This window comes from Oncorhynchus gorbuscha, unplaced genomic scaffold (genome assembly GCF_021184085.1).
Source record: "Oncorhynchus gorbuscha isolate QuinsamMale2020 ecotype Even-year unplaced genomic scaffold, OgorEven_v1.0 Un_scaffold_3130, whole genome shotgun sequence".
Taxonomy (NCBI): domain Eukaryota; kingdom Metazoa; phylum Chordata; class Actinopteri; order Salmoniformes; family Salmonidae; genus Oncorhynchus; species Oncorhynchus gorbuscha.
The window spans coordinates 1,286-13,029 of NW_025747464.1; positions in this window are offsets into that span (position 1 = coordinate 1,286).

Consider the following 11,744-nt stretch of genomic DNA (forward strand, 5'->3'; position numbering starts at 1 on the left):
GAACACATAGATGCCATCTCCACTCATGTTGTGTCCCAGTAACAGACTCTAATAACAACACTAAAGGAACACATAGATGCCATCTCCAGTCATGTTGTGTCCTGGTAACAGACTCTAATAACAACACTAAAGGAACACATAGATGCCATCTCCAGTCATGTTGTGTCCCTGTAACAGACTCTAATATCCATTAATAACAACACTAAAGGAACACATAGATGCCATCTCCAGTCATGTTGTGTCCCTGTAACAGACTCTAATATCCATTAATAACAACACTAAAGGAACACATAGATGCCATCTCCACTCATGTTGTGTCCCGGTAACAGACTCTAATAACAACACTAAAGGAACACATAGATGCCATCTCCACTCATGTTGTGTCCTGGTAACAGACTCTTATATCCATTAATAACAACACTAAAGGAACACATAGATGCCATCTCCAGTCATGTTGCGTCCCGGTAACAGACTCTAATAACAACACTAAAGGAACACATAGATGCCATCTCCACTCATGTTGTGTCCCTGTAACAGACTCTAATAACAACACTAAAGGAACACATAGATGCCATCTCCAGTCATGTTGTGTCCCGGTAACAGACTCTTATATCTATTAATAACAACACTAAAGGAACACATAGGTGAGATCGAACTTTACCCTAAAGCAATTATTTGGCTTCCTTACAGTCAACTCATCAGTTAAATATTCATGGAACAAGACATACTGTCCTTCATATGGCTTCCGCTGTTCTTGAACTTCCTGTAAAACATTATTGAGAGGAGAGTTCAGTTTATAGGTTCAGTATGTACTGTAATAAAACATTTCCTGTCTGTCCTCCTTTATACAACCTTGTTTTCTCTCTGTCATACTGCTGTGGATGCCTGTTAAGACCAGTTGGTGATGGCCTGTTAACTAACACCAGTCAGTGATGACCTGCTGTCAATGCACCTCATGGGTTGTTACTACGGACTATCAATAAGAATATCCACTACTGTTATCTTTCTTCGCTCACCTGCATAACTATCAATAAGAATATCCACTACTGTTAACTTTCTTCACTCACCTGCATAACTATCAGTAAGAATATCCACTACTGTTAACTTTCTTCACTCACATGCATAACTATCAGTAAGAATATCCACTACTGTTATCTCTCTTCACTCAGCGAGAAAAACCAATATGCTGTGCAAGGTGTCGACTTAACAAGGAAGCAGAATAATGGTGCCAGCTATCTATTTTAGGAAACACTTCTTTGGATAACCAGGGTCTATTAGTGTTGCTGTTATTATGGTCTCTGTAGTAATTGCTTAGTGTTTTGTTATGGACCCTTTGAAAGCATGTGAAGTGTTTATGCTGCTCTGTGGCTGTTGTGTTCTTTCTTCCTTATCTAAACAAGTATTTATTAGGCCCTAATTGGGGACACTGGAGACAAAGGAATCCCTTATTGTTGCGCTAATGGTGCCATCAATGGAACCGTGCTCCCACCCATCCAGGACATCTACTCCACACGTTGTCTGTGGAAGGCCCACAGTACCATCCAGGACATCTACTCCACACGGTGTCTGTGGAAGGCCCACAGTACCATCCAGGACATCTACTCCACACGTTGTCTGTGGAAGGCCCACAGTACCATCCAGGACATCTACTCCACACGGTGTCTGTGGAAGGCCCACAGTACCATCCAGGACATCTACTCCACACGGTGTCTGTGGAAGGCCCACAGTACCATCCAGGACATCTACCTCACACGGTGTCTGTGGAAGGCCCGCAGCACCATCCAGGACATCTACCTCACACGGTGTCTGTGGAAGGCCCGCAGCACCATCCAGGACATCTACCTCACACGGTGTCTGTGGAAGGCCCGCAGCACCATAATTTAAACACTTGCCCCCCCTTCCCCAAAACATCGGTAAATATTGTAATATACATTATGCCTTCCTGTATTATACTTAAGCAAAAATGTACTTATCTTTTATTATTTCTTATTGTTGCATTGTTGAGAAGGAATCTGCAAGTAAGTATTTTGTTGGGTGGTGAATACCATGTCTACATTAAACTAATACAACTTTAAACTAATGACCAAGATCACAGTCTCTCAGTTGCATAGGGCAAAGGTTAACTAGCTGACTAATGAATAATGAGAATATAATGCGGAGGTATTACGAAAGCAATAACTAGCCTACTAGGTTTGCTGTACTCATTATGTCTAGGGGTCCTAGCTACATGGTCTGTAATCTGACTCATTATGTCTAGGGTTCCTAGCTACACTGTTATGCAGGTGAAGGAGGACCCAAACGCGACTTAACAGAAACAGAGTTTATTAATGCTCAAAACCGAATAACTGAAATCCTCTAGATAGTAGAGGGGAAAACAACTGGAGAAGCGGCCACAGACTGCAGGTCGCTTCGGGTAGGCGCAGGCCGTAGTCAACTGAGACACCTGCTCACACGCAGCGTCTGAAGAAGGCACAAAACACGACAGGACAGGGTGATACACAATCACGGCAAAAAACACGACAGGACAGGGCGAAACGCAATTACAGCATGGAATACAAAACAAGGAACCGATGGAACAGGAACGGATCACAAAGGAATAAATAGGGAGTCTAATCAGGGGAAAGGATCGGGAACAGGTGTGGGAAGACTAAATGATGATTAGGGGAATAGGAACAGCTGGGAGCAGGAACGGAACGACAGAGAGAAGAGAGAGCGAGAGAGTGAAAGGGGAGGGGGAGAGAGAGGGATAGAACCAAACAAGACCAGCAGAGGGAAACGAATAGCATGGGGAGCACAGGGACAAGACATGACAATAAATGACAAACATGACAGTACCCCCCACTCACCGAGCGCCTCCTGGCGCACTCGAGGAGGAATCCTGGCGGCAACGGAGGAAATCATCGATGAGCGAACGGTCCAGCACGTCCCGAGACGGAACCCAACTCCTCTCCTCAGGACCGTAACCCTCCCAATCCACTAGGTATTGGTGACCCCGTCCCCGAGAACGCATGTCCATAATTTTATGTACCTTGTAAATAGGTGCGCTCTCGACAAGGACGGGAGGGGGAGGGAAGACGAACGGGGTGCGAAGAAAGGGCTTAACACAGGAGACATGGAAGACAGGATGGACGCGACGAAGATGTCGCGGAAGAAGCAGTCGCACAGCGACTGGATTGACGACCTGGGAGACACGGAACGGACCAATGAACCGCGGAGTCAACTTACGAGAAGCTGTCGTAAGAGGAAGGTTGCGAGTGGAAAGCCACACTCTCTGGCCGCAACAATACCTTGGACTCTTAATCCTGCGTTTATTGGCGGCTCTCACCGTCTGTGCCCTGTAACGGCAAAGTGCAGACCTCACCCTCCTCCAGGTGCGCTCACAACGTTGGACAAACGCTTGAGCGGAGGGAACGCTGGACTCGGCAAGCTGGGATGAGAACAGAGGAGGCTGGTAACCCAGACTACTCTGAAACGGAGATAACCCGGTAGCAGACGAAGGAAGCGAATTGTGAGCGTATTCTGCCCAGGGGAGCTGTTCTGCCCAAGACGCAGGGTTCCTGAAAGAAAGGCTGCGTAGTATGCGACCAATCGTCTGATTGGCCCTCTCTGCTTGACCGTTAGACTGGGGATGAAACCCGGAAGAGAGACTGACGGACGCACCAATCAAACGACAGAACTCCCTCCAAAACTGTGACGTGAATTGCGGACCTCTGTCTGAAACGGCGTCTAACGGGAGGCCATGAATTCTGAATACATTCTCAATAATGATTTGTGCCGTCTCCTTAGCGGAAGGAAGTTTAGCGAGGGGAATGAAATGTGCCGCCTTAGAGAACCTATCGACAACCGTCAGAATCACAGTCTTCCCCGCAGACAAAGGCAGACCGGTAATGAAGTCTAAGGCAATGTGAGACCATGGTCGAGAAGGAATGGGGAGCGGTCTGAGACGACCGGCAGGAGGAGAGTTACCCGACTTAGTCTGCGCGCAGTCCGAACAGGCAGCCACGAAACGGCGCGTGTCACGCTCCTGAGTCGGCCACCAAAAGCGCTGGCGAATAGACGCAAGAGTGCCTCGAACACCGGGATGACCCGCTAACTTGGCAGAGTGAGCCCACTGAAGAACAGCCAGACGAGTGGAAACAGGAACGAAAAGGAGGTTACTAGGACAAGCGCGCGGCGACGCAGTGTGCGTGAGTGCTTGCTTAACCTGTCTTTCAATTCCCCAGACTGTTAACCCGACAACACGCCCATAAGGAAGAATCCCCTCGGGATCAGTAGAAGCCACAGAAGAACTAAACAGACGGGATAAGGCATCAGGCTTGGTGTTCTTGCTACCCGGACGGTAAGAAATCACAAACTCGAAACGAGCGAAAAACAACGCCCAACGAGCTTGACGGGCATTAAGTCGTTTGGCAGAACGGATGTACTCAAGGTTCTTATGGTCTGTCCAAACGACAAAAGGAACGGTCGCCCCCTCCAACCACTGTCGCCATTCGCCTAGGGCTAAGCGGATGGCGAGCAGTTCACGGTTACCCACATCATAGTTGCGCTCAGATGGCGACAGGCGATGAGAAAAATAAGCGCAAGGATGAACCTTATCGTCAGACTGGAAGCGCTGGGATAGAATGGCTCCCACGCCTACCTCTGAAGCGCCAACCTCGACAATGAATTGTCTAGTGACGTCAGGAGTAACGAGGATAGGAGCGGACGTAAAACGTTCTTTTAGAAGATCAAAAGCTCCCTGGGCGGAACCGGACCACTTAAAACACGTCTTGACAGAAGTAAGAGCTGTGAGAGGGGCAGCAACTTGACCGAAATTACGAATGAAACGCCGATAGAAATTAGCGAAACCTAAAAAGCGCTGCAACTCGACACGTGACCTTGGAACGGGCCAATCACTGACAGCTTGGACCTTAGCGGAATCCATCTGAATGCCTTCAGCGGAAATAACGGAACCGAGAAAAGTAACGGAGGAGACATGAAAAGAGCACTTCTCAGCCTTTACATAGAGACAATTCTCTAAAAGGCGCTGTAGAACACGTCGAACGTGCTGAACATGAATCTCGAGTGACGGAGAAAAAATCAGGATATCGTCAAGATAGACAAAAACGAAAATGTTCAGCATGTCTCTCAGAACATCATTAACTAATGCCTGAAAAACAGCTGGCGCATTGGCGAGACCGAACGGCAGAACCCGGTACTCAAAATGCCCTAACGGAGTATTAAACGCCGTTTTCCACTCGTCCCCCTCTCTGATGCGCACGAGATGGTAAGCGTTACGAAGGTCCAACTTAGTAAAGCACCTGGCTCCCTGCAGAATCTCGAAGGCTGATGACATAAGGGGAAGCGGATAACGATTCTTAACCGTTATGTCATTCAGCCCTCGATAATCCACGCAGGGGCGCAGAGTACCGTCCTTCTTCTTAACAAAAAAGAACCCCGCCCGGCCGGAGAGGAAGAAGGCACTATGGTACCGGCGTCAAGAGACACAGACAAATAATCCTCGAGAGCCTTACGTTCGGGAGCCGACAGAGAGTATAGTCTACCTCGAGGAGGAGTGGTCCCCGGAAGGAGATCAATACTACAATCATACGACCGGTGAGGAGGAAGGGAGTTGGCTCGGGACCGACTGAAGACCGTGCGCAGATCATGATATTCCTCCGGCACTCCTGTCAAATCGCCAGGTTCCTCCTGAGAAGTAGGGACAGAAGAAACGGGAGGGATGGCAGACATTAAACACTTCACATGACAAGAAACGTTCCAGGATAGGATAGAATTACTAGACCAATTAATAGAAGGATTATGACATACTAGCCAGGGATGACCCAAAACAACAGGTGTAAACGGTGAACGGAAAATCAAAAAAGAAATAGTCTCACTGTGGTTACCAGATACTGTGAGGGTTAAAGGTAGTGTCTCAAATCTGATACTGGGAAGATGACTACCATCTAAGGCGAACATGGGCGTAGGCTTATCTAACTCTCTGAAAGGAATGTCATGTTTCCGAACCCATGCTTCGTCCATGAAACAACCCTCAGCCCCAGAGTCTATCAAGGCACTACATGTAGCGCCCGAACCGGTCCAGCGTAGGTGGACCGACAAAGTAGTACAGGACTTTGATGGAGAGACTTGAGTAGTTGCGCTCACCTGTAGCCCTCCGCTTACAGATGAGCTCTGGCTTTTACTGGACATGAATTAACGAAATGTCCAGCAACTCCACAATAGAGGCACAGGCGGTTGGTGATCCTCCGTTCCCTCTCCTTATTCGAGATGCGAATCCCTCCCAGCTGCATGGGCTCAGTCTCAAAGCCAGAGGGGGAGATGGCTGCGATGCGGAGCAGGGAAACACCGTTGATGCGAGCTCTCTTCCACGAGCCCGGTGACGAAGATCTACCCGTCGTTCTATGCGGATGGCGAGAGCAATCAAAGAGTCCACATCTGAAGGAACCTCCCGGGAGAGAATCTCATCCTTAACCACAGCGTGGAGTCCCTCCAGAAAACGAGCGAGCAGCGCCGGCTCGTTCCACTCACTAGAGGCAGCAAGAGTGCGAAACTCAATGGAATAATCCGTTATGGACCGTTCACCTTGGCATAAGGAAGCCAGGGCCCTAGAAGCCTCCCCACCAAAAACTGAACGGTCAAAAACCCGAATCATCTCCTCTTTAAAGTTCTGGAAATCGTTAGAGCAAACAGCCCTTGCCTCCCAGATAGCTGTGCCCCATTCTCGAGCCCGGCCAGTGAGGAGTGAGATGACGTAAGCAACCCGAGCTCTCTCTCTAGAGTATGTGTTGGGTTGGAGAGAGAACACAATCTCACACTGCGTGAGAAAGGAGCGGCACTCAGTGGGCTGCCCGGAGTAGCAAGGTGGGTTATTAACCCTAGGTTCTGGAGGCTCGGCAGGCCAGGAAGTAACAGGTGGCACGAGACGTAGACTCTGGAACTGTCCAGAGAGGTCGGAAACCTGAGCAGCCAGGTTTTCCACGGCCTGGCGAGCAGCGGACAATTCCTGCTCGTGTCTGCCGAGCATGGCTCCTTGGATCTCGACGGCAGTGTAACGAGCGTCAGAAGTCGCTGGGTCCATTCTTTGATCGGTTCCTTCTGTTATGCAGGTGAAGGAGGACCCAAACGCGACTTAACAGAAACAGAGTTTATTAATGCTCAAAACCGAATAACTGAAATCCTCTAGATAGTAGAGGGGAAAACAACTGGAGAAGCGGCCACAGACTGCAGGTCGCTTCGGGTAGGCGCAGGCCGTAGTCAACTGAGACACCTGCTCACACGCAGCGTCTGAAGAAGGCACAAAACACGACAGGACAGGGTGATACACAATCACGGCAAAAAACACGACAGGACAGGGCGAAACGCAATTACAGCATGGAATACAAAACAAGGAACCGATGGAACAGGAACGGATCACAAAGGAATAAATAGGGAGTCTAATCAGGGGAAAGGATCGGGAACAGGTGTGGGAAGACTAAATGATGATTAGGGAATAGGAACAGCTGGGAGCAGGAACGGAACGACAGAGAGAAGAGAGAGCGAGAGAGTGAAAGGGGGAGGGGGAGAGAGAGGGATAGAACCAAACAAGACCAGCAGAGGGAAACGAATAGCATGGGGAGCACAGGGACAAGACATGACAATAAATGACAAACATGACATACACGGTCTGTAACCTGAGTCATTATGTCTAGGGGTCCTAGCTACATGGTCTGTGACCTAACTCTTTATATCTAGGGGTCTTAGGCCCAGCTACATGGTCTGTAACCTGAGTCATTATGTCTAGGGGTCCTAGCTACATGGTCTGTAACCTGAGTCATTATGTCTAGGGGTCTTAGCTACATGGTCTGTGACCTAACTCTTTATATCTAGGGGTCTTAGGCCCAGCTACATGGTCTGTAACCTGAGTCATTATGTCTAGGGGTCCTAGCTACATGGTCTGTAATCTGACTCATTATGTCTAGGGGTCTTAGCTACACGGTCTGTAACCTGAGTCATTATGTCTAGGGGTCCTAGCTACATGGTCTGTAATCTGAGTCATTATGTCTAGGGGTCTTAGGCCCAGCTACATGGTCTGTAACCTAACTCATTATGTCTAGGGGTCTTAGGCCCAGCTACATGGTCTGTAACCTGAGTCATTATGTCTAGGGGTCCTAGCTACATGGTCTGTAACCTGAGTCATTATGTCTAGGGGTCCTAGCTACATGGTCTGTAATCTGAGTCATTATGTCTAGGGGTCCTAGCTACATGGTCTGTAACCTGAGTCATTATGTCTAGGGGTCCTAGCTACATGGTCTGTAATCTGAGTCATTATGTCTAGGGGTCCTATTTACACGGTCTGTAACCTGAGTCATTATGTCTAGGGGTCCTAGCTACACGGTCTGTAACCTGAGTCATTATGTCTAGGGGTCCTAGCTACACGGTCTGTAACCTGAGTCATTATGTCTAGGGGTCCTAGCTACATGGTCTGTAATCTGACTCATTATGTCTAGGGGTCCTAGCTACATGGTCTGTAATCTGACTCATTATGTCTAGGGGTCCTAGCTACACGGTCTGTAACCTGAGTCATTATGTCTAAGGGTCCTAGCTACACGGTCTATAATCTGACTCATTATGTCTAGGGGTCCTAGCTACATGGTCTGTAATCTGACTCATTATGTCTAGGGGTCCTAGCTACACGGTCTGTAACCTGAGTCATTATGTCTAGGGGTCCTAGCTACATGGTCTGTAATCTGACTCATTATGTCTAGGGGTCCTAGCTACATGGTCTGTAACCTGAGTCATTATGTCTAGGGGTCCTAGCTACATGGTCTGTAACCTGAGTCATTATGTCTAGGGGTCCTAGCTACATGGTCTGTAACCTGAGTCATTATGTCTAGGGGTCCTATTTACACGGTCTGTAACCTGAGTCATTATGTCTCAGGGTCCTAGCTACACGGTCTGTAACCTGAGTCATTATGTCTAGGGGTCCTAGGCCCAGCTACATGGTCTGTAACCTAACTCATTATGTCTAGGGGTCTTAGGCCCAGCTACATGGTCTGTAACCTGAGTCATTATGTCTAGAGGTCCTAGCTACATGGTCTGTAACCTGATTCGTTATGTCTAGGGGTCCTAGCTACATGGTCTGTAACCTGAGTCATTATGTCTAGGGGTCCTAGCTACATGGTCTGTAACCTGAGTCATTATGTCTAGGGGTCCTAGGCCCAGCTACATGGTCTGTAACCTGAGTCATTATGTCTAGGGGTCCTAGCTACATGGTCTATAATCTGACTCATTATGTCTAGGGGTCCTAGCTACATGGTCTGTAATCTGACTCATTATGTCTAGGGGTCCTAGCTACACGGTCTGTAACCTGAGTCATTATGTCTAGGGGTCCTAGCTACATGGTCTGTAATCTGACTCATTATGTCTAGGGGTCCTAGCTACATGGTCTGTAACCTGAGTCATTATGTCTAGGGGTCCTAGCTACATGGTCTGTAACCTGAGTCATTATGTCTAGGGGTCCTAGCTACATGGTCTGTAACCTGAGTCATTATGTCTAGGGGTCCTATTTACACGGTCTGTAACCTGAGTCATTATGTCTCAGGGTCCTAGCTACACGGTCTGTAACCTGAGTCATTATGTCTAGGGGTCCTAGGCCCAGCTACATGGTCTGTAACCTAACTCATTATGTCTAGGGGTCTTAGGCCCAGCTACATGGTCTGTAACCTGAGTCATTATGTCTAGAGGTCCTAGCTACATGGTCTGTAACCTGATTCGTTATGTCTAGGGGTCCTAGCTACATGGTCTGTAACCTGAGTCATTATGTCTAGGGGTCCTAGCTACATGGTCTGTAACCTGAGTCATTATGTCTAGGGGTCCTAGGCCCAGCTACATGGTCTGTAACCTGAGTCATTATGTCTAGGGGTCCTAGCTACATGGTCTGTAACCTGAGTCATTATGTCTAGGGGTCCTAGCTACATGGTCTGTAACCTGAGTCATTATGTCTAGGGGTCCTAGCTACATGGTCTGTAACCTGAGTCATTATGTCTAGGGGTCCTATTTACACGGTCTGTAACCTGAGTCATTATGTCTCAGGGTCCTAGCTACACGGTCTGTAACCTGAGTCATTATGTCTAGGGGTCCTAGGCCCAGCTACATGGTCTGTAACCTAACTCATTATGTCTAGGGGTCTTAGGCCCAGCTACATGGTCTGTAACCTGAGTCATTATGTCTAGAGGTCCTAGCTACATGGTCTGTAACCTGATTCGTTATGTCTAGGGGTCCTAGCTACATGGTCTGTAACCTGAGTCATTATGTCTAGGGGTCCTAGCTACATGGTCTGTAACCTGAGTCATTATGTCTAGGGGTCCTAGGCCCAGCTACATGGTCTGTAACCTGAGTCATTATGTCTAGGGGTCCTAGCTACATGGTCTGTAACCTGAGTCATTATGTCTAGGGGTCCTAGCTACATGGTCTGTAACCTGACTCATTATGTCTCGGGGTCCTAGCTACATGGTCTGTAATGTGATTGGATGTCTGCGTAAATGTGAGAAGTAAACATGTGTGTCACACCCTGATCTGTTGTTTCACCTGTCTGTGTGCTTGTCTCCACCCCCCCCCCCAGGTGTCACCCGTCTTCCCCATTATTCCCTATCCCTGTGTATTTATACCTGCGTTTTCTGTTTGTTTGCTGCCAGTTCGTTTTGTTTCGTAAAACCTACCAGCGTTTGTTCCCCTGCTTCTGTCTATTCTTGCTCCTGTTTTCTAGTCCTTCCCAGTTTTGACCGTTCTGCCCTGACCCTGAGCCTGCCTGCCGTTCTATAACTTGCCACACCTCTGTGTGACCTCTGTGTGACCCCTGCTTGCCCCTACCGTGAGACTGCCTGCCGTTCTATAACTTGCCATACTGACCTCTGTGTGACCCCTGCTTGCCCCTACCCTGAGACTGCCTGCCGTTCTATAACTTGCCATACCTCTGCGTGACCTCTGTGTGACCCCTGCTTGCCCCTACCCTGAGACTGCCTGCCGTTCTATAACTTGCCATACCTCTGCGTGACCTCTGTGTGACCCCTGCTTGCCCCTACCCTGAGACTGCCTGCCGTTCTATAACTTGCCATACCTCTGCGTGACCTCTGTGTGACCCCTGCTTGCCCCTACCGTGAGACTGCCTGCCGTTCTATAACTTGCCATACCTCTGCGTGACCTCTGTGTGACCCCTGCTTGCCCCTACCCTGAGACTGCCTGCCGTTCTATAACTTGCCATACCTCTGCGTGACCTCTGTGTGACCCCTGCTTGCCCCTACCCTGAGACTGCCTGCCGCTCTATAACTTGCCACACCTCCGTGTGACCTCTGTGTGACCTCTGTGTGACCCCTGCTTGCCTCTACCCTGAGACTGCCTGCCGTTCTGGACCTTTGCACGAGAGACATCTGTTCACATATTGCCAAGCAATCCTGATCCCTACCACCTGTTGTGCTTATCAAGGCTTCCTGGCAGAGCCTTTGACAAGGTTGGCGCTGCCATGATGATGGGGTGTAGAAGTGTATCCTGGTAGTGTGTTGCCTAACGGTGTGCTAACACTAAACTAACCCCCACATCATAACAGGATAAATGATCTAAAACATCCCAAGAAGTAAAAACAGGAGCATGGGATGTCCCCACGCAGGAGTTTTCATTCACCAAATGACCTTTTCCTGCTCAGGTCACTTATGGTGAGGAAAACCTCCTGGCCCTATGCCAACTGCAATAAAAATGTGTTTCAACAAAGC